The following is a 24,671-nucleotide window of genomic DNA, read 5'->3' as shown; positions in this document are numbered from 1 at the left end:
ACAGACATAGAGAGCTAGAAATGTGGTTAGGGGGATCTGGCACTGTGGTACAGTGGATTAAATAGCAACTTGGGATGCCCAAATACCATATTGGAGAGCTGGTAAAAAGTCCCAGCTCTCCACTTCCAATACAGCTCCCCACTAATGGGCCTTGGAAGTAGCAGATTATGACTCAATTACCTTGAGTTTCCACTATCCTTGTGGGAGATGTGAATGGAGTTCCTGGCTCTAGGTATCAGCCTGACCCAGCCCCAGCTATTGCAGCCATTTGGGGAGTGAACCAGTAGATGGAAGACCTCTCTCTCCCTCACATTCTTTGTTTGATTCTGTTTCCTTCTCTTGTCTTTTCTCTACCTTTCAAATAAATATTTTTTAAAGAAAGAAATGTACTTAGGCCTAGACATCTGCATGCCAAAACACTTCTCACACTCCCCTTTCCTCTATTTTGCCTATTAAAATACATCCTGAATCATTCCCCACTAACTTAGAAACATAACTCCCTCGTGTTCCATATTAATAACAACAATTATTTTTTCTGAATGCTTATAATGTAAAATGTAGTGTTATTGGTCCATTCTATGTATTAACTCATTTAATCTGCATGAGTATAGCACTTTTTATCCCTACTTTATACATGAAAATAGATACTTCTTTTTTTTGTATTAATGTATTTTTTGTATTGATATATTTGAAAGAGTCAGAGAGAGAGAGAGAAAGCTTTCACTTGCTGATTCACTCCCCAAATGACTACATCAGCCAGGCCTGGGCTAGGTTGAAGTTAGCAGCCAGGATCTCCATTCAGGGCTTCCATAAGGGTTGCAGGGAGCCAACCACCTCCAGCTCCCAGGGTCACATCAGAAGGAAGCTGCACTGGAAGTAGAGTAACCAGAACTCAAAGCAAACAGTCCGTTATGGCATGTGAGCATCCCAAGCAGTAGCTTAACTCACTGCACCACCACAACTGCCCCTTAAATTATTTAGAAGCTATAGAATGTGCTTAAGATGATATACCTGGTAACCGATGGAAGGGGAACACTGGCAGTTGATAACTATTTGACAGATTGTCTCTCACTTTAATGTGATAAAAAGCAGCAATTCAGTCAACTGCAAAGCAGGACATCTAAAAGCCCATCTACAATCTCTGTGTAATTTTTCCTTAACAAAATTGAACCATTGTCATCCTTTCCAAGAGGTCTTTAAGAATAGGTTTCAGGTAAAACATAATGGAAACAAATCTTACTTAGGCAGTAAAAATTGAAACAAAGTCTTCTCCTGATATTAGCCTTTAATGTTTCTAAGTTGTATGGATAAGCATATAGGTGTCACTCATGAGTAATGCTGGGGAGCTAGAAACTGAGGGCTTTGTATGCATTTTAATGAAGGTGGTGCTTAAGACCTTAACCTTGATCAGTCCTTGTCTTGACTGTTGAGGAAGAACTTACTATCTTATTCTTTTAGTATTTTTTTGTTCTACTTAATACCATTGGTTGAACTCTTAAATTAACACACAATTATTCTTAGGCATTTAAATTTAACTGAAAAGTGATCCTTGTTAAATATAAGAGTGGGAATAATAGCGGAAGGAGATGTACAGTTCAGCACAGGCTCACTAGGACTTACCCCTAATGGTAGAGCTAGGAGATTCCAATTCAATCCCATCAAGGTGGCATGTACCAATGCCATCCTACTAGTCAAAATGATCAGTTTCAGTTCATAATTGATCATAATGATAGGATTAGGAGGATTAGGAGTAAAAGGGACCACATGAACAAGACTAGTGGCTGCAAATACTAATGGATAGAATAAAAAATGGAGAGAACGATCCAACATAGGAAGCAGGATACACAGCAGACTTATAGAATGGCAGATGTCCTAAACAGAACTCTGGCCTCAGAATCACTTCTTAAGGCATTCAGATCTGGCTAAAAAGCCCATGAGAGTTTCTCAGATATAGAAAGCCAAGGCATTGTGGCAAAAATTTGACTTAAATGAAAGATCTCTGCGATGAGATCCCAGCGGAAAGAACAGGCCATTAAAGAAGGATGTACCTTTCTCTAGAGGGAGGAGAGAACTTCCACTTTGACTATGAGCTTGTCTAAATAAGATAAGAGTTTGTGAACTCAAAAGGCCTCCATAGCCTTGGCAGCTCATGACAAGAGCCCTGGGTGATTACTGACTTGATAAATAAGAGTGCCAATTGTTAAATCAACAATGGGAATCACTGTGCACCTACTCCCCATGTAGGATCTCTGTCCTTAATGTGTTGTACTATGCAAATTAATGGTAAAACTACTACTCAAACAGTATTCTATACTTTGTTGAATCTTTACTTAGTAGATACTAAGTAGATCTTTTGTATATAAAGATAATTGAAAATGAATCTTGATGAAGAATAGGATGGAAGAGGGAGTGGGAGATGGGATGATTGTGGGTGGAGGGAGGTTTTGGGGGGAAAAAGCTGCTATAATCCAAAAGTTCTACTTTGGAAATTTATACTTACTAAATAAAAGCTGAAAAAAAGTTTTAAAAAAATCAAACAACAAAAAAAGACCTTAACCATAAGAAACAAGGATACTAGGGTGAGTCTCTAAAGCTCTCTATGTAGTTCATGATAAACAAAATTGAAGTACCTTCCTCTTCAAATGTTAATGAGTTTTATGACATCAACAGCTAAAAATTTAACCAAAGTAGGACCTTCCTAAGTACACGGATTTGTGCAACCATATAATTGTCCTTTCAAGAGACAATCTCTGATGAAAATTGTCAAGTAAGCTAAACTTCTTCCTTGCTTTAGGAAGTTTTTTGTCCATCACAGTTCTCATGTCTACCTTGCACAATGCCCTATGGGATTCTGCAGGAGGAAGACCATAGCCAGCAATGTCTCTCACTGGGTCCTTCCCTTTCCATCATCATCAACAGAAGCCATGCTTCTGCATTCTCTCAATATTTGTTAATTACCTACTCCACAATTTATCTTTAAAAACTCTGAAGGTAGAGAGATGAAAATGGCATCACCTCCACACTGAAGGGAAACTGGAAGAAAACAGAGTAAATAAAAGTTACTATCTGATAGCATAATGTTACTGTAAAATGATGGATCAGAAGGAAAGAAGCAAGGAAGGGAGGGATGGGGTGAAAAGAGGTAAGGCAAGAGCAAGAAGAAAAGAAAAAGGGAGAGGGGAACAGAAAAAGGTTCTGGAGAGGTATTATGATACAGGGTTTAAGCTGCTTCTTGGGACACCTGCCTCCCATATTGGCATGCCTGGGACTGAGTTCCATGGCTTACGTACTTGAGTTCCTGCCACATATAGTGGAGATCCAATGGAGTTCCTAGCTCCTGATTTCAACTTGGCCTGGGTTTGGCTATTGCTGGCATTGGCAAATAAACCAGTGGATGCAAGACCTCTCCCTCTCTCTCTGTCATTCTGCTCTAAAAAAATAAATAAATAAATCTAAAATCAAATGAGAATGATTATGTCTCAAGTAGTCAAAAAGGAGGAAAAATAAAAGGGTGAATATGAGGGCAGAAAGTCACTGATTAATAGAGAATTACAAATTAGAGTTTAGGCTCCAATGGCCTATGACCCTCTCTATAAAAGATGGTTCCTAAATTGGCTTTTACCATTGAGGCTTAATCAGAGCCTGTGCTATAGAGAGAAACAGAGGAAATTATTCTGTTTGAAGTATGTGCAGTTTCATAAATGCCAGCATAAGAATCTTAGATATTAAATTTTAAGGAGGCCATTATTAAGAAATATTCTAAAATATATAGAACTTTGTTTCTGAGGAAACATGCCTTTATAGCAGATCCAGTACTCATTATAATGCAAATGCCAATGCAACCTACATTTGTGTTATGTATGCTGCTGGGCTTATTGATTTTGATGTACAGTATTAGAAAGCACTCTTTAGGGTCCCAGGTAGCCTACATAGGGAGAGCCAAGAGATTATCTTTCTAACAAAACTGATTTTTTTTTCCTCCAGGGCAAAAAAGATATAGTGTTTGATTTCCCTAATAATATATAAACTAGAATTCCCTTCATTTCCCTAAGAAAAGAGATCATATAAATATAAAAAGACATTTTTATAAAATTAGAAATCAGTTTTAAGCCTAGGAGGCAATGATTTCTTCTCAGACATTATCATGTTACCCAGATACTCTGCCTTCCTGGAATTCTCCACAAGAATTCTAAAGCTATTGACAAAAACTTTCAAGCACCCACAGTTTCTGCCAAGAAAGAGCGGTCATTCCCTTGTGTTAAGCATGCTTTTCCCTGTGGTTGCTTGAGAGTCCAAATATGGGAATCTACATTGCTACCATTTCCCAAGTACTGCTTGATGTGAAGACTGTATTTGGAGTGGAAATCACATAAGGCTATTTGATAAAATAGGATGATTAATTACCTTGTTTGTGGAATTGGGGAATTGCTGATCATAGTTCAATATCTCCATTTGGACTAAGAAAATTCAAGTTAAAAATATTTATGATTTAGAGCTTAACATTTCCACCTTCCAAATTTAGGTCCCATGGCTGAATAAATGCAGTTAACCATTATGAATAGCTCTATTGGAGATTCACTTGGGAACCTAAAGTTGAGACGATACTGAAGGAGGCTGAAACACCGAGAACCTCCAAATGGGCTGCAGAAATGGCAATCCAGTCCTATGAGTCGACCCAGATAAAATCATTTGTAGAATGTAGCATAAAAAGAAACTGAGGAAGAAGTCCCATGAAAAACAACTAGGTGTTCTTCCTGATATGTGAGAACAACTACCAAAACCCTAGACCAGTGTCAAACTGTTTGACAAGAAGTTTGATCCGAAGCAGAAAATGTTTGCCTCATGCTACATAATTAAAGAAATCACAATTCATTGCTTTGCATTCTTTCGTCATTTTGGGAATATGTAAAATGACATTCAGATGATCAATATAATATAATAAAGAAATCCTTGAGTCTGGCATTATAGGAAAGCTGCCACCTGCAGCTCCAGCATCCCATATGGGTGCCAGTTTCAGTCCCAGCTGCTTCACTTCCTGTTCAGCTCCAGACTAATGTGCCTAGGAAAGCAGCAGAGGATGGCCCAAGTGCTTGGCCCCTAAACCAACATGGGAGACCCAGAAGAAGCTCCTCGCTCCTGACTTTGATCTGGCCCAGCCCTAGCCATTGCAGCCATTTGGGGAATGAACCAGTGGATGGAAAATCTCTCTCATTCTCTGTCTCTGTCTATCACTCTGTCTCTCTCTCTTTCTCTCTGTCTCCCCTTCTCCCTTTGTAACTGTGCCTTTCAAAAAACAAACATAATTTTTTTAAAAATGTAGAAAAAAAGTAAATCCTCAAGACAACATGTACTGCCTGGATTTGACTCCACCTACATGATATTAATCATGTTTCTTAACTTTATTAATTCATAGTTTCTTCAAGTTTCTCTGTTTTGTAAGCAGGAATATTTCCTGTCTTCATAGAGTTATAAGTACCAAGTGAATTATTACACATATAAGTGTCTATGTATTAACTTCAATAGGCTGTCATATTTATAGTACTTAAGATACTATTCATTGGCAGTACTAGAAATGGCAGTATATCTAAATGAGGCCCTGAGAGGCAATCATCTGCAGGCAAAATGATTACTGGCACAGATGGGATTCAAACCAAACAGCCAGTCTCCTCTAAAGCTGTTTGTACTACATCACACCCCTAGAGAAAGCTCCTCTCAAATATTTTATATTATTTTATATTTATATAAAATATATTTTATATTAATTATAATTATTTATCAATTATTTTATATTCTGATATTGTAACCTATCTGGTCTCTCAATCATGAATTTTCCATTTAGACTAATAACAAAAAAATGTCTCAAATATAATGGAGGCAAGCAGTCTTCACCAAGGTAAAATATCAATGTCCAGTTCACTAATGCCTAGAATTTGCCAAGTGGTCTAAATTCTCCAGTGCTTTCCACATGTGACATACAATCTTTATCACCAACTGTTGCCATTGAGTTTGCAATTTTACCTTTAACTTCAATTTTATTTGGGTTTTAAAAAGAGAAAAAAAAAATGGGTTCTTTGAAATGCAGAAGCAGAATTCAGAAACTATAGAAACCTATTACTTAGCACTTACAAATACATTTATTCTTTTAACAAATGGCTAAACAACTTTAAAAATGTAAAAATGTATACTATGAATCTCCACATCGTCAGCCTATACTGCCCCCAAGTCTTCTCTGATGTTTTTGGAAACTCATCTGGAGCCAAGCACTTAGACAGCTGCATTAGAAGTGAATTGGTGCCGGCGCCGTGGCTCAACAGGCTAATCCTCCGCCTTGCGGCGCCGGTACACCAGGTTCTATTCCCGGTCGGGGCACCGATCCTGTCCCGGTTGCCCCTCTTCCAGGCCAGCTCTCTGCTGTGGCCAGGGAGTGCAGTGGAGGATGGCCCAAGTGCTTGGGCTCTGCACCCCATGGGAGACCAGGATAAGCACCTGGCTCCTGCCCTCGGAACAGCGCGGTGCGCTGGCCGCAGCACGCTACCGCGGCGGCCATTGGAGTGTGAACCAACGGCAAAAGGAAGACCTTTCTCTCTGTCTCTCTCTCACTGTCCACTCTGCCTGTCAAAAAAAAAAAAAAAAATTTAAAAAAAAGAAGTGAATTGGTGATGATGTGTCAGGATATGAATTTAATTTAGCTAGTGACCTGCATGTTAATATTATTTTATGTAAGTTTAATATGTGAAATAATTACCCAAAAGATGTCTATATCGTAATCTATGGATATGTTAACTTTACATGGCAAAAGAGATTTTGTAGCTATGTTTGATGTTAGAAGCATTGATATGGGATGATAATACTAGTCTATTCTGATGACCCTAACCTAATTATATGAGTCATTAAAAGCAGAGGATTTTGCTTAACTGTAAGTGGAGGGAGGCTGGGGAAGAATGTGAGGTTAGAGAGTTTTGAAGCTTAGAAGGACTTGTGCCAATGCTGGTGTTAAAAATGGAGGAGGGGATCCACTAGCCATGGAAAACAGACATTCCCTGAAAAGACCTGCAGGACAACAGCCCTCATGGAAATGAGATCTCAGTCTGATGAGCACATAGAATATAATCCTGCTAATGGCCTGTAGGTACCTAGAAGCTATATTCCCCGCAGCCTTTAGTAAAGAAAACAGCCTTGCCAACATCCTGAATTCTAAACAGAGGAATCATATGGGCCCCGTGGGCTTCTTCCTGACCCATAGGAATACGAGATAAGTTTATTCTGTTTTGAGCTGCTAGACTTGTGGTAATGTTACAGCAGCATGCAATACAGTTTATAAAATGTTATCTTTGGGATTGGCATTTGCCACACTGTTTAAGACACTGCTTGGAGTGAGGCTGGCACTATGGTGTAGCAGGTAAACTGCCACCTGCCATGCTGGCATTCTATATGGGCACCGGTTCAAGTCCTGGCTGCTCTACTTCTGATCCAGCTCTCTGCTATGGCCTGGGAAAGCAGTAGAAGATGGCCCAAGTCCTTGGGCCCCTGCACCCATATGGGAGACCTGGAAGAAGATCCAGGGTCCTGGCTTTAGATCAGCACAGCTCTGCCATTGCAGCCATCTGGGGAGTGAACCAGCAGATGGAAGACCTCTCTCTTTCTCTCACACTCTCTCTCTCTCCTCTCTCTGCCTCTCCATAACTCTGCCTTTCAAATAAATAAATAAAAAAAAAAAAGACACTGCTTGGGAGCCCACATCCAATGTCAAAGTTCCAGGCTTCGAGTCATGGCTCTATCTTAATGCCAGCTTCCTGCCTATGCATACTTTGGGAGGCAACTGTTGATGGCTCAAGTCCTTGGATCCCTGCAACCCGTGTGGAAGACCTGGATTAAATTATTGACTTCTGACCTCAGCCCTGGGTGCTGCTGGCATTTGGGGAGTGAACCAGTGAATGAGAAATTTCTCTCTGTCACACCCACCCCTGAAAATAAATAAATAGTAAGTATTTTTAAAAGTTATATTCTTGCTGTCAGCTTTCTTAGCCCTCCTCCTATTCGTGTCTGTTCTGGGAGAAGAGCTTTCTCACCTTCATCCTTATTGCCAGTTCTGCAAATCTACCCCGATACAGCATGCTTCTTCCTTGGCCAGAAATAAGTTGAAGAACATGGAATTAAAAAGAAAAACTTCAGTCAATTCTATGAAGTTTAGGGCCAATCAATGTCTCTAAAACAATTTCCTGCTTGATGAAATTAAGGTTTATCAGGTTGCTGTAGGCTTTGAATGAACAAAGTATGATAATATGTAACAAGTACTTAATAGAACAGCCAACATTTAGTAACAAATATAGTGTATTTGTGTTTTTAATGTTGTGATTAATTTTAGGTTTATTCTTTGTCCCATTGAGTCACTCCTTTCTTGTCTTTTACTCCACAACTTTCACTTTCTCTTGAAAGATGGGTTCACCTGAAAGTGTGTATCACTATCTTTTTTCCTTTCCACATCTCCTTTTTTCCCCTTCCCTCCTCCCACATTCAGGGGTGAAGAAAACAGAAGAAAATGTTTCAAATTTGATAAACATGCCAAAAATACTAAATTGATTTAAAGAACATAAAAACATTATTATAAATAAAAGAAGCCAAGCAAAAGGGACATGTATTATGTGATTCCATTAGCGTAAATTATCCAGAAGAAGAAAATCCATAAAGATAAAGTAATATTGTTGTTACATAATGCAGGAGAGATGGGAGTGCTAGTAACTGGGCACTACATTCAGTGTTTTACAAAAAATACTGCTTCAATGCAGCTCCATTTATACACACACACACACACACACACATATATATATATACATATACATACACCTTGTATAAGGTCACCATAGCAGTTTTATATTTATTGACTAATGTAGTTGTCTTTTGAAACAGATAAGAGAAAAAATGTTATTAGTAAAAATGCACTGGGGCCTGCCTTGTGTCATAACAGGTTAAGGTACCACCTGTTATGCCAGCATCCCATATGAGCACCGTTTCAAGTCCAGGCTGTTCCATTTCCCATCCAGCTCTCTGCTATGGCTTAAGAAAGCAGCAGAAGATAGCCCGGCTGGCCCCATGGCTTAACAGGCTAATCCTCCGCCTTGCGGCGCCGGCACACCGGGTTCTAGTCCCGGTTGGGGAACCGGATTCTCTGCTATGGCCCGGGAAAGCAGTGGAGGATGGCCCAAGTGCTTGGGCCCTGCACCCACATAGGAGACCAGGAGAGGCACTTGGCTCCTGGCTTTGGATCAGTGAGATGCGCCGGCACGGCGGCCATTGGAGGGTGAACCAACGGCAAAAAGGAAGACCTTTCTCTCTGTCTCTCTCTCTCTCAGTATCCACTCTGCTTGTCAAAAAAAAAGAAGATAGCCCAAGTCCTTTGCTCCTTGTACCCATGTGGGAGACCCAGATGAAGCTCCTACCTCCTGGCTCTTGTCTTTAGTCTGGCCCAGCCCTGGCCCTTGTGGCCTTCTGGGGAGGGAACAAGCAGTTGGAAGATCTCTCTCTGTCCCCACCCCGTTTCTATGCCTTTCTTGTAAATACAATAAATCTTTTAAAAAAATACGTTTTGATTGTTTTCAGGTATCAATGGAGTTATCTTCGGTGGTACTATCTATTTCTCTGTGTGGATTTGAATTACCACCTGTTGTTCTCTCTTTGAAGACTGCAGGACTTCTTTTGTTATTTCTGGTAGGTGGTGGTTGTAGTAAAAAATTCTTTCAGTTTTTATGTGTCTGTAAAGGCCTTATGGATGCAAATGCTGGATATAGAATTGTTTATTGAAAAATTTTTATATCAGCATTTTGAAGATGGCATTCCACTGTCTTTTGGCCTCTTAGTTTCTGATTACAGGTGAAATAAGCCAGTACCAAAAAGACAAATATCAGCTGTTTTCCCTGATTTGTGGTAAGTAGTATACATAGCACAAAAAAAAATGCAATATATATGAGCAGATTGACATTTTGAGACTTGATTATTGTTTGTAACCCTTGTCTATTCTCTTGTGGAACAGCATTTATTTCACTTACTACTTGTTGAATTCTTTGTTTAGTGGAGGGTTAAGCTTGTGATAATAAATTGAAAGTAATGGCAAAAATTAAAGAAAATTAAGAAAAGAAGGATGAAGGAGGTTGGGAGCAAGGGAGAGAAGGTAGGATGGGAGGTATCATTATGCTCTTAAAACGGTATATTTGGGGCCAATGCTGTGGTGTAGTGGGTAAAAATCTGCCACCTGCAGCGCCAGCATCCCATATGGGCATGAATTAGAGTCCCAGCTGCTCCACTACCGATGTCGCTCTCTGCTGTTGCCTGGGAAGGCAGTAGAAGATGGCCCAATCACTTGGGCCCCTGTACCTGTGTGGGAGACCTGGAAGAAGATTTTGGCTCTTGGCTTCAGATTGGCCCAGCTCTGGCCATTGCGGCCATTTGGGGAGTAAATCCTCAAATGGAAATTTCTCTCTTTCTCTCTCTCTCTCCTTCTCTCTCTCTCTCTTCACCTCTCTGTAGCTCTGCCTTTCAAATATATAAATAATTAAAAAAAAACTGTATATATAAAACATAAAATTTGTTTCCTTTATATACATAAAATAGTAAAAAATTAAAATCTAGAAAAATAAAATGTTTACTCTTTATCTAAAAAAAGAAGTCATTAGTGAATCATACTAAGGTTCACTCTTTTTAAAATAATTATTTATTTATTTGAAAGGCAGAGTTACAGAGAAAGAGGAAAAAAAGAGCAAGAGACAGAAAAGGAGATTTTCCATCTGTTGGTTCACTCCCCAAATGGCCAAAATGGCCAAGACTCCTGGAATTCCACATGGGTCTCCCACACAGGTATAGGGGCCCAATGACTTGGGCCATCTTCTGCTGCTCCCTAGACACATTGGCAGGGAACTGGGTAGGAAGTGGAAAGGCTGGGATTCAAACAAACACCTTATTGATGCTGGCATTGCAGGTGGCAGCTTAACCCACTGAGCCACAACACCACCTCCTATTTTTTTTTAATTAATTAATTTATTTGAAAGGCAGAGTTACGAGGATAGAGGGAGAGACAAAGAGAAGGGGTGAGAGGATTACTTACATTATATTTTTATTCTCTTGCTTCAAGGTTTTCTCTTTATCCTTAATTTTTATCCATTTGACAATAATAGATAAAATATGAATCATTTTGAGTTTATTCTAGAGTTTTTAAAATTTCTTGAATGTGTCAATTAACTATTTTTAGACAAAATTTGAAATTGTGGAGATGAGCATTGTAAAGAGCACAGTGGGTTGGGCTACTGCTTGGGATGCCTGTATCGCTTGTCACAGTACTGGTTCACGTCCAAACTCATCCAGCGCCCTTCAGTGTGCCTGGAGGCACCAGATGACAGCTCAATGATTTGACTTTCTGCTGCCCATGTGGGAGATCAGGATGGAGCTTCTGGCTTCTGGAATCTCTCTGGCCCACCCTCAGCTATTGCAGCCATTTGGAAAATGGGCCAGAGGGTGGAAGTTTTCAACTGTTTCTCTCTCTATCACTTTGCCTTTTAAATGAATAAATAGATGAATCTTTAAAAGAAGAAAAAAGGGAGTTCTTGGCCACTATTCATATATATGTGTACATATATATGTGTGTATATATGTATGTATGTATGTGTGTGTATGTATACATAGTGTGTGTATATATATATACATACATATATATATATATATATATGAAGGCATCTCACAGTTCTGAGTCTTTGTTAGTATTTCTTCAGTATTTTATCTTTCTGCTTCATATTTTCTGATTTTTTTCTTCTACCAGCTCTAATCTATTGTTGATGCCTTCTAGTTAATTTTCTATTTGAGTTTTATATTTGAACTTCAGAAAGGCTACCCAAGTAAAATAATTTCTATTTTTGAACAAATATGTTGTATTTGGTGAGATGTAGTTATTATACATTCCTTTAAGTATTTAAAGGTCATGTTCTATATTTCTTTTAATATATTTTGACTGTTGGTTTCAAGTTTTTATCTACTAAGCGCCTAATCTAGGCTCCCCTCAGTCACATGTTCTGCTGTATTCTTCTTTCCTTCTTATGTGGCATAAGTTTCCAGGATTTGTCATGTCTAGTAATTTGAAGAGTTGACACTTTATATATCATATTAATTTCCTCTAACATTGTTGTGTATTTTTTATGTTTTTTTTTCCTTAATTGTTATGATATGGGCAGGCAGATAGGATTAGATTTGCAAATTGGAGACCAGGGTCCTACACTCCCGTTTCATCTCACACCCGCTATGTCATCCCACCTGTATCCACCCATCTGCCAATTAGGCCACATAATCACTCCCCTTTCGGAAGTGGATAAGAGGCTGGGGAGTGCTGGGCCCCTGCTCTCCAGCACCTCTCTGGCTAGCTGCCATTTGGCTGCTTCTCCTTGTTTGACCGTGCTCTGCTCTATTTGCAGTCACTCCTGCCTGTACCCTTTTCTCCATGCAGCTCTGTGCTGTGAAAGCCTGCACATGCCCCTGGTCTGTTCCCTGCCTGGTATGGAATCCCCGGTTCCCCTTTCTGATCCCCCTCTCCCTTAAATAAAGCCCTCACGTTCCTGGGTATTTCTCTCACTCTCCAAACAAATTTTAAACCTTACCATGTTTTGTGCTTCATTTGAGCCAGTATTTAGAATTCTTGTACAAATATATGGCAAGGCCCTTGAAATATTAATTTCATAATAATAATTTTTGAATATAGTTAGATGTCATCAGTTATATTTTTTCTAGTTTGCATTATTTGTTAAAAGTTTCCTACCTAAATTTTTGGATTCTCTATCTCTACAGTGTGTGGCCATAGAATTAAGTTAGGCTTCTATTTTTAACTTGTTTTATTTTTAAGCCAGGCCACACCTAGGTCAGTATATTTGTCAGCCAATAATTACTCTGAAAATTTCCTGAAGAGAGTTGCTTGTTAATCGTCCATTCTTTATCAAATGAATCCTTATTTTAAAAATGTATACTCTTGAACTTTAGATAGACAGTTTGCAGATATTCCAAGAGTTCAATTCCTGTTCAGACAAGGCTTCAAAACCAGTCGGCAATGAGTGGCTGATGTTGCCTTCTACTTTTCTTTGTATTTCTTCTACATCACACAGCTTCACCCATACTCACAAGGTCCCAGGAGTATGCAGAGCTTTTGAAAATTCTCTGTGAGCACACAGTTATCCTGGATGTCCTTTTCAATTCCTAGACAGGCTCCTGTTTTCCCCAGTTGAAAGCCCAGCCTTAGACAAACTGATATGTTGCTATTAGTTGGCTATTATTTTAGAAATGACGTAGGTCTGGGCTATTTTATTCCTGTTGAGTCAAATAACTACCACATTCTTGAGAACAGAAATATTCCAGAAAGTTCCAAGTTCAGACAAAACGCTGATTTTACCTTAGAAAGAGTACTTTTTAAAAATCTTCAGGGCGCGCTTAGCCCTCTGCCTCACTGCAGAGCTGCCTGCATGGCCTGCCTAGGTGTATTCTCTCCATTCAACCATGTAACCTTGCCCTCTCTCAATCCGAGTGACTGGGCACTTTCTATCTGTCCCTTCCATTCTGACGGATGCTCTATCCCCAATAAAACCTTACCAGTTCGCTCTGTCTCATGCCTCAATTCTTTCTTGCATTAAGACAAGAACACCATGGCTTCCATGGCCTTTTCTCTGGTGACATTTCTGGCAGCCCAGATGGGATTCTAAGACTTTGAAAGTCAGTATTCCTTCACTCAAGTAGGATGGATCTATGGGAATGACCATTGATCTTCCAGGGTCTTACAGCTCTCTGAGAATGCTGAGTCCCCTAGCCACAGTGTAGCCATGGCTGACATTCCAGAAGGATTGTAAAAAACAAAATGGGAAGAGCAACTAGGAAGGGCAGTTGTCTGAGAGCCTGGAGACCTCCAAGCTCACTCTGGCTTTCCTACAGGCAGACGCCTGGTCATGCTGCCTACTGCTGTATGAGCAGGGCTTAGCTTCAGTCAAGGCTAATATTGGCCCTCCAGGTAAACTTGGGCAACTAGAAATATTGGGCAATGATGAGTGATAGGAGGTTTCAAGCACTTGGTGAAACAGTGCACCTTACCAACCCTACAGCCAATCCTGATAGGCCCAGGTGTGCCCAGTCTTCCCTGTAAAGAGTGCACCATGTCCTTTCTCTGCTCTCATTCCAGTCAAAATGGTTTGTTGCACTCATGCAGGCACAGCCAGATATCTCTGGCTAGAGAGTTTCAGGGCTTCTTTCCTCTCCCTCAATTCCCAATTCAATACCCCTCCTAACTAGGAGTGGGGAGGAGAAATAACCTCCTCCCCTCCAATACAGCTGGCCTTACAGGTTTCCCCACCTAATCAAGAGAGAAGCCTTAATCCATTAACCCTTTCCAACCCCATTGATGGGTTTTTCTCTTCTCTGCAGTTGAAGGAAATTTTTCCTTCAGTCCTGCAGGAGTCTCTCATTCTCTGGCTTTCTTTTGTGATGTGTTGCACTGTCCTAAGTAATGGCATCATAGGATGATAATCAGTTTTTTTTTTTTTTTTTCCTGTGCTACTGTAACTGACTTAGCAAATGAGAGTTTTCATGTGTCTTGAAGGTTTGTGTTTTTCTTGTTGCCAGTACTGAATCTTGATTGGGAAAACTGCATGTCAAAGCTGTTTGTGTTATCTGCCTATTTGTAATGCTTGAGAGATTGTCTTAACTCTGATCAGATCTAGTTAACAACCTTGGTTAAAATGCTCAGGTTAAACTACTATTTTGGCTACACAGTTTGACTCTAACAATTTAAGTTATAAACTGAGTCTTCTGACTTTGGGACTTCCAATTGGATCCTAGGGATTCTCAAAGGATGAGACTCTCAATTTATTAAAATAACAGTTGCTTGAGTCAATTCAGACTAAAGTGCATTAAAAGGTTATAAACGATGTCAGACCCATGTTGTTTTCATGTTACTGCTTTCCAACTAGAGTGGTCAAAGAAAAGTGAGAACAAATTCTGTATAAAGAAGCCTTTATGTTGTTAACTAAAGTAAGCCAATACTGATTGGTTAAAAAATTGGATTGATCCTTATGCCCCTTAGTTTTCTTGGTTCCCTTGGTTTATGTTTGTTTGTTTTTGATATGCTTTAAATTTGTTTCTTTAAAGGATGAAGATCTTTTCAAAGCTGTTAACATACACTAGTTTCTGTGTTTACTGTTCAAGAGGTGTTATCCTTACCAGTTGTTTAAGAACATGGAAGTGTAATTTTCCATCTTAAAAATAAATTAGGGGCTGGCGCTGCGGCTCAATAGGCTAGTCCTCCGCCTGCGACGCCAGTACACCAGGTTCTAGTCCTGGTCGGGGCACAGGATTCTGTCCCGGTTGCCCCTCTTCCAGGCCAGCTCTCTGCTGTGGCCTGGGAGTGCAGTGGAGGATGGCCCAAGTACTTGGGCCCTGCACCCCATGGGAAACCAGGAGGCTCCTGCCTTCGGATCAGCGCAGTGCACCGGCTGCAGCGCGCCAGCCGCGGCAGCCATTGGAGGGTGAACCAATGGCAAAGGAAGACCTTTCTCTCTGTCTCTCTCTCTCACTGTCCACTCTGCCTGTCAAAAATAAATAAATAAATAAATAAATAAATAAATAAATAAGGGACCATGCCGTGGTGCAGTAGATTAATCCTCCACCTGCAGCGTCACCATCCCATATGGGTGCCAGTTCTAGTCCTGGCTGCTCCTCTTCTGATCCAGCTCTGTGCTATGGCCTGGGAAAGCAGTAAAAGATGGCCAAAGTCCTTGGGCCCCTGCACCCTCATGGGAGACCAGGATGAAGTACCTGGCTCCTGGCTTTAGATTGGCACATCTCTGGCCATTGCAGCCATCTGGGGAGTGAACCAATGGAAGGAAGACCTTTCTCTCTGTCTCTCCCTCTCATTGTCTGTAACTTTAAGTGTCAAATAAATAAATAAAATATTTGTAAAAAATAATTCAGATAATGGCATGGTATTCATTAATATCTCAGTGTCTTAAGTCATCTAGGCATTGTTGCTTTGTAAAACTTGGGAAAGTGTAGCATGTGTAGTTTTAGCATCCTAAATTCTGTAAGGGAGACTGTTCAGGTTTGTTAGTATGTATTTTCATAAGTTATCTATACATGAGAATTCAAGACTGCTTGAAAGTAACTATGAGTTTAAGTTTCAGAAGGTGTGACCAAGTCATAAGTTTGAAAGAAATAAACCTTAAAAGAAAAAAAAAAGTCTATGATTAAAAAATATTGATTACAGAGTTTTCTACAAGTTGAATGTTAATGCTAAATTTACATTGACCCAAGATTGAAGTCCGATCTTCTGTTATAACAACAAGGTTCTTAAAAAATGTGTATTAATATGAGGAGTCAGATGGGTTAATAGATAGTCAGGGGATCCCAATGGAATTTGGGGTGTAAAATATTTTATTCCTTCCCCAAAACTTTTTCTTTAGCAAGAACAAGCAGGCCACTCTCCTTCCTTCAGAATCTCGGAATTTACCAGGAGAATAGCAAGGGAGCTCTTTCTGAGCTCACAGCTTATTGTGAAAACAAGTTACCTGTCCCACCCTTAGCAGGCCAGGCAGGATGGAGAATTGTAAATGAGGTCTTTTGATGGTTTTTGTCCCCACCTGTAACTGAATGCCAATCTGATTCTCAAGTTCTTTTTTTTCCTTCGAAATTGCACTTAAAGCCCACTGCCACCAGTCCCCTTTGGGTTTATTCCTCTCTTGGAAGCACCCCTCCATGCTGCTCTGGCCAGAGGCCTTTGACTCTAATAAATACTTTAAAATCTCTTTGCTGTCTGCTTGGAAATTCTTTCATGTGAGACAAAGAATTGAGATAACAATAATTTCTCTGCCACCATTTTCCCATGATATTAATATGTTAGTAATACCTGAAAATGGTATTAATCGTAAATCTTAAAATCTGATTTACAAAAACTGCAACATCTTCTTTTAATAGTTTCTGTTTCATTGGTTATTCTGTGCCATTTCTAGAGTTAGGTCCTGTAAGTTCTTTTTGACTCTGTTAAAGTGTCCCAAGTTAAGCAGTGATTTCATGTGCTAACTCTTATATTCAAGGTTCTTTAATTCTGGTTTATTCAACAACAAGAGACACAGATTTTGTGTTCCGCTGAAGTAATCCATTGTGTTCTCTACTGTCTCTGTTAACTTCTGATTGATGAAAAACATTCTGTCATAAAAGTTAATATTATTTTTTTAAATGTATTCATTTAAAAATATTTGGTCACTTTATCATTATAATTAAATCTGGTCTAAAATTGTTGAAATTGCCCTGACTAAATGGATGGATATCACTCCACGATGTTACAGAATTCTGTTTTGACCAGATACTTTAAGTTCTTTTGGCATCTTTAACAGTCTTTCTGAAAATCAAAGTTCTAAATTCTCTGGACTTTGATAATTCCAGAGGAGCCCCTGAAATGTCACAGGATATATCTCTCATCTTGCAGAGATAATAACCAATTGGGCTATTTGAACTAAAAGTGTTGCCAAGATGTGAAATGATGCTAAATTTCAGTTATAAGCATGTTTCTTGCCAGTTGCTCCAGCCTCTGGCTCAGAAGTCAGATTTTTTAAGTGAGACTGACAAAGTCTCCATCCAACTAACACTAAATAACCAGGCATTGCTAGTTAAAATGTGGACCGAACGGAGGTCCAGCAAAAATGGAGAAAGTGTTCCAAAAGTACTTAGAGATGACTGGGGATGGTTATGCAGCAGATACTAGAGACCTGGGTTCCAGGAGCCCAAGAAAGCGCTAGTGTCCACAGGCTACATGGTGAAAATCCAGAAGCCCAAAAACACAAATCCAAAAACTCACTTTTGAGTTATGTGGTAAGTTCTAGAAAAAAAAAACGTATGGGTTACACACGGCAACATTAGCTAAACCCTGCAACCCAGGTCCGTAATCCAACAGCTACACAGTGAAAATCCCGAAGCCTAAGGACGGCAGAGATATCTGCCACTTCTCCTCTAAGTCAGGCTATGCAGTAAATAGTGGTTAAACACTGGTTAAATCTAAAAGTCCAGAAAGTCAGGCTAAGCAATCAGGGAGGCCCGGCTCACTGCCTCATTTCTCCTCTTTTCTCTTCCAGAAGGGAAGCTGACTGTCTCACAGAACTCTCCACTGTAATGTACGGTTTGACCCCCAGACTTTATAAAGGGATGACTGACCTTTTCTGTAATAATGCCTAGCCTCAGTATAGAGGACCAAGTAGCCTAGCCAGAAAATGAGAGATTAAACTATGAAATAATGTTATAGCTAGATTGATTTTTTTTCTGTGTACATGGTAAATGGGCATAACTCTCCTTATAAACCAAATTTAGGGCACGATAGGAAGTTGTGCTGACGATCTCAAAGTGTATAAACAGGTCGCCACATTTAATCTTACCTAAAAGGCCATCCTCCACATGGGCACAATTTTAACTCACAGGGAAATATTAAGTGTCAGAATTTGCCCATGACCATAGCTTTCTAGGTCACTCTGATGATATTAAAAATACCTTCAAAATCAGGGTTGGGTTGAGCACCCCTTGGTTGACATAGGGGCTGCCACCATGGCATATTTTATTAGAGACCAGGAGAAGGAGGAGCAAGCTAAGCAAAAGGAACAACGTAAGGATGGGTAACATCCAATTAATGGCTGCTTTACACAGTGATCTGCAGTCAAGGAGACCCACAAAGGCCAGTCCACCCTAAATGGCACCTGTTTCCTATATGAGGAGTCAGGGTATTGGGCAAGCAGCTGTCATGACAGAAACTAGCTTCCATCAGATCTGCCAAGAGCAAGGCCACTGGAAACAGAACTTCCCTGGATGTCGAAGGATTCCTGGTTCAGAACCGCAGACCTTGTGACCCTGAGCTAAAAAGCCTTTGGCTCTGCCCAGCCTCTGCCTGGCTTCCAACTCTAACCACTTCTATTGAGGAGATGGTCTAGGGTCAGTGAAACATTTATTGCCTATTTGTACTAGCCTCCTGTTTAGCTCTCCTCCTAGTCTAGCCATGTAATGGGAGTCAAAAGGGTACCTCCCTTAAGGAGATTCATATCTCTCTTGTAATTCTCTTCCAGCACCCCATGGATAGGTCTAGGCCTCACACATACCTGGCCAAGCCTTCAAGCCTATCCAAATATTATTAAACTTCAAAAAACCCCTTCCTGTCAGTTCCTAAAAACAGTGCTTAGAGTAACTGCTAACTTAGATAGTCCTGCACCTATTTGGATAGGAACTCACCAAGGACATAAAGGGCCCAGCTCTTGGAGGTCGGGAGTACACAATGATTCAAAATGTAAATGATTTATTAGTCTGTTTCCTTTCCCATCCTGAGACTCTGGTCTTATACATTAGCTTAACTTTATAGCAAAACGTAGCTACTAGGCATCCAGAGGGGGGAAAAAGCATAGCCAGTCCACTAGAGAGTTAATTATTTAACCCTTATTTTCACCCCTGGGGACAGAAAACCAACCCAAGAGAGGATATGGGCCATGCAGTAAATTCCTACTTCTACAAACCTAAGGCAGTATCAGCATTTCTCTAACATGTTACAGATTCGTAGATACAGCGAAATAACACAGTTCCTAAATCAGACTCTCAACAGGGAGCCAAAGCAGAGCCTCGCCCTTTGGGAAAAACAAATAAGCTTCCATGACTAGGGCTCTCACAAAAGGATACTAACTCAGTACTTCAAACAGGCAGGCCCTAGACCTGCTACCTGCTGGCCAAGAAAGTGCCCCAAACCAGAGTCAAACATCACATATGGTCATGGAAATCCTGTTCATTGCCTCATCTTGGTGACATAGCATTCACATTCTTTATGCTTCTTTGTAGACTACTATGCTTTAAAGTCCTTTTTTTTTTTTTTTTTCTGTCTCTAACAGAAGACAAGCTATCCAGCTCCAGGTCCTAAGATAGGGCTTCTAGTCTACCTCTTCAGACAAGGTGGCCTGCCCTCTGGACCAAGCAGGACAACGCTTCCAAAGGCCACTCCCAAACACCATGGGACAGATAGCAAGTGAAAAATACCCATATCAATCTCTATGCCCATTTGTCAGCTTCCAAAGTAGCTATAGAAGATAGACCTCTTGACGTTTATCCCCATAAGATTATGGGTATTTCTCTCTTGAGGGGGGAAATGTTAGGTAGGAAGTCAGAAATTTAGCCTATGTGTGTGGGCAAGAAGAGCCTGAGGACCAGCAACTACTGTGGAAGTTGCAGAAGCCCAGCATTTTGCAATTCATAGTCCTGCTCAGACCCTAATAGCCTCCCACAGGGTCCCAGCCCTTCCCCCAAGGAAAGCTCCCAGGAGAATACTTTCAGGACCAATCGGATTACCTGATCTGATAACATGGGGCAATAAAACCTTCACAGGCACCCTGATGGAAGCCCCTCTACTCTGCCCTGCACCAGCAAATCTGGGAAGGAATTTGCTAATTTTCACCCAACAAATGCTTCTGGCTAGGACTCTTCATCCTTTATCCTGGAGGAGAAGGAGAGGTAGGTAAACAGACTCCCTTAAAAACCTAGGGAGTTGGCCAGCGCCATGGCTCACTAGGCTAATCCTCTGCCTGTGGTGCCGGCACACCAGGTTCTAGTCCCGGTCGGGGTGCCGGATTCTGTCCCGGTTGCCCCTTTTCCAGGCCAGCTCTCTGCTGTGGCCTGGGAGTGCAGTGGAGGATGGCCCAAGTGCTTGGGCCCTACACTGCATGGGAGACCAGGAGAAGCACCTGGATCCTGGCCTCCGATCAGCAGGGTACCAGACCACAGCGCACCTGCCGCAACGGCCATTGGAGGGTGAACGGTAAAGGAAGACCTTTCTCTATGTCTCTGTCTCTCTCTCCCTGTCCACTCTGCCTGTCAAAAAAAAAAAAAAAAAACAAAAAAAAACAAAACAAAACAAAAAAAAAACCCACAACCTAGGGAGTCCAAACAGACTGCACTCTCAGCCATATGCCTCTCTGCTGAGCTGCCCACCTGCCCTGCCCAGGTGTACTTTTTCCATTCAACCATGTATCTTCGCTCTTTCCCAGTCCAAGTGGCTGGGACTGACTATCTGTCTCTTCAATTCTGACAGATGTCCTATCTCCAGTAAAACCTTATCACTTTGGAAAAAAAAAAAAAAAACTTCAGAAGTATCTTATATATGGATTGTTTACATTGCTGCCATTTTTTTGCAATAGTGCCATTGAAATAGGTGCAGTATGGGAATAGCTTTAGGTTGAAATTGCATAGAACCTACTGTCTTACCTAGGTTCAGTAGTTTTCATGGGTTAGATGAGTTTCACTTTACACTGTGGATTTATCTGACAGACTTTTGAAAAGATACATTTTAGTCAACTTACTTGTATTTTCATTGTTTCATTCACCCACTCTTCACCCTGCCATTTTGTAACTGATTAATCATTATGTTTTAAACCTATCTTTAAAGTCTTCTAAGTGTTTCTTGACTATTCATGTACTTTATTTATGAATTACTGACAGATATGTTAGGTTCATGACTATGACAGTAAATCAGCCCCATTATTGAAGTTCTGTCAGTTTTTGCTTAAACATTCTGAGACTGTTAATCAGGTTTACAATTATATTCTTCCTAGTGATTTGAAATTTGTAACAAATATAGTGATTCCCTTTTCCTAGTAATATTTTGACTTAAAATCTCCATCTATTAATATTGTTATATCTCCTTCAATTTGACTATTTTCCCATTCTTTCAAATTTCTCTGCATTTATTTTTTCTTTCTCTTTTTCTTTTTTTTTTAACTTTTATTTAGTAAATATAACTTTCCAAAGTACAGTTTATGGATTACAATGGCTTCCCCCACCCCATAAATTTCCTCCAACGCACAGCCCTCAAACTCCCACTCCATCTCCTATTCCATTCATGCCAAGATTCTTTTTCAATTATCTTTATATACAGAAGATCAATTTAGTATATATTAAGTGAAGATTTCAACAGTTTGTACTCATACAGAACATAAAGTGTAAAATACTATTTGAGTATAAGTTATAGCATTAATTCACATTGAACAACACATTAAGGACAGAGATCCTACATGAGGAGCAAGTGCACAGTGACTCCTGTTGTTGACTTAACAAATGGACACTCTTGTTTATGGCATCAGTAATCTCCCTAGGCTCTTGTGATGAGATGCCAAGGCTATGGAAGACTTTTGAGTTCGCCGACTTTGATCTTATTTAGACAAGATTGTAGTCAAAGCGGAAGTACTCTCCTCCCATCAGAGAAAGGTACTTCCTTCTTTGATGGCCCATTCTTTCTACTGGGATCTCACTCTCAGAGATCTTTCATTTAGGTTTTTTTGTTTGTTTTGTTTTGTTTTGTTTGCCAGAGTATCTTGGCTTTCCATGCCTAAAGTACTCTCATAGGCTCTTCAGCCAGGTCCAGATTCCTTAAGGGCTGATTCTGAGGCCAGAGTGCTGCTTAGGACATCCACCATTCTATGAGTCTGCTGTGTATCCCGCTTCCCACGTTGGATTGTTCTCTCCTTTTTTATTCTATCAGTTAGTATTAGCAGACACTAGTCTTGTTTGTGTGATCCCTTTGACTCTTAGACCTATCAGTATGATCAATTCTGAACTGAAATTCATCACTTGGACTAGTCAGATGGCATTGGTGCATGCCACCTTGATGGGATTCAATTGGAATCCCCTCGCACATTTCTAACTCTACCATTTGAGGCAAGTCTGATTGAGCATGTCCCAAATTGTACATCTCCTCTGTCTCTTATTCCCACTCTTGTATTTAACAGAGATCACTTTTAAGTTATATTTAAACACCTAAGGGCTGGCGTGGTGGCTCACTAGGCTAATCATCTGCCTGTGGCACCAGCACCCCAGGTTCTAGTCCCAGTCAGGGCACTGGATTCTGTCCCGGTTGCCCCTCTTCCAGTCCAATTCTCTTCTATGGTGCGGGAGTGCAGTGGAAGATGGCCCAAGTTCTTGGGCCCTGCACACCATGGGAGACCAGGAGAAGCACCTGGCTCCTGGTTTCGGATCAGTGCGGTAGCTGGCCACAGCATGCCAGCCGCAGTGGCCATTGTGGGGGTGAACCAATGGAAAAAAGGGAAGACCTTTCTCTCCATATCTCTCACTGTCCACTCTGCTTGTCAAAAAAAAAAATTATACACTTAAGCATAATTGTGTGCTAATTACAGAGTTCAACCAATAGTATTAAGTAGAACAAAAAAAAATACTAAAAGGGATAAAGTATTAAATTTTACATCAACAGTTAGGACAAGGGCCAATGAAGTAATTGTTTCTCATAGTGTCCATTTCACTTCAACAGGTTTCCTTTTTGGTGCTAGGTCAGTTATCACAGATCAGGGAGAACATATATTTGTCCCTCTGGGACTGGCTTATTTCACTCAGCATGATGCATTCCAGATTCCTCAATTTTGTTGCAAATGACCAGATTTCATTGTTTTTGACTGATGTATAGTATTCTATACAGTACATGTCCCATAATTTCTTTATCCAGTCTACTGTTGATGGGCATTTTGTTTGACTCTACGTCTTAGCTATTGTGAATGGAGCTGCACAAACATTAATGTGCAGATGGCTTTTTTGTTTGCCAATTTAATTTCCTTTGGGTAAATTCCAAGGAGTGGGATGGCTGGGTTGTATGGTAGGGTTATGTTCAGGTTTCTAAGGAATCTCCAGACTGACTTCCACAGTGGCTTTACCAGTTTGCACTCCCACCAGCAGTGGGTTAGTGTCCTTTTTCTTCACATTCTCGCCAGCATCTGTCATTGGTAGATTTCTGTATTTGAGCCATTCTAACTGGGGTGAGGTGAAACCTCATTGTGGTTTTGATTTGCATTTCCCTGATTGCTAGTGATCTTGAACATTTTTTCATGTGTCTGTTGGCCATTTGGATTTCCTCTTTTGAAAAATGTCTATTGAGGTCCTTGGCCCATCTATTGAGAGGGTTATTTGTTTTGTTGTTGTGGAGTTTCTTGATCTCTTTGTAGATTCTGGTTATTAGACCTTTATTGGTTGCATAGTTTACAAATATCCCCCCCCCAAAAAAAAAAATATTTTTTCCCATTCTGTTGGTTGCCTCTTCACTTTCCTGACAGTTTCTTTTGCAGTACAGAAACTTCTTAATTTGATGTAATCCCAAATGTTAAATTTGGCTTTGACTGCCTGTGCTTCCAGGGTCTTATCCAAAAAGTCTTTACTGGTAAATATATCTTGCAGGGTTTCTCTAAGTTTCTCTAATAATTTGATGCTGTCATGTCATAGATTTAGGTTTTTAATTCATGTTGAGTGTAAGGTGAAAGGTAGGGGTCTTGCTTCATGCTTCTGCAAGTGGAAATCCAGTTTTCACAGCACCATTTATTGAATAGACTGTCCTTACTCCAGGGATTGGTTTTGGATCCTTGATCAAATATAAGTTGACTGTAGATGTTTGGATGATTTCTGGTGTTTCTATTCTGTTCCATTGGTCTATCCATCTGTTTCTGTACCAGTACCATGCTCTTTTGATTACAACTGCCCTGTAGTATGTCCTGAAATCTGGTATTGTGATGCCTCCAGCTTTGTTTCTGTTGTACAAGATTGCTTTGGCTATTCGAGGTCTCCTGTGTCTCCATGTGAATTTCAGCATCATTTTTTCCAGA

This window comes from Lepus europaeus, chromosome 13 (genome assembly GCF_033115175.1).
Source record: "Lepus europaeus isolate LE1 chromosome 13, mLepTim1.pri, whole genome shotgun sequence".
In the NCBI taxonomy this organism is placed as follows: domain Eukaryota; kingdom Metazoa; phylum Chordata; class Mammalia; order Lagomorpha; family Leporidae; genus Lepus; species Lepus europaeus.
This window is presented reverse-complemented; position numbering follows the sequence as displayed.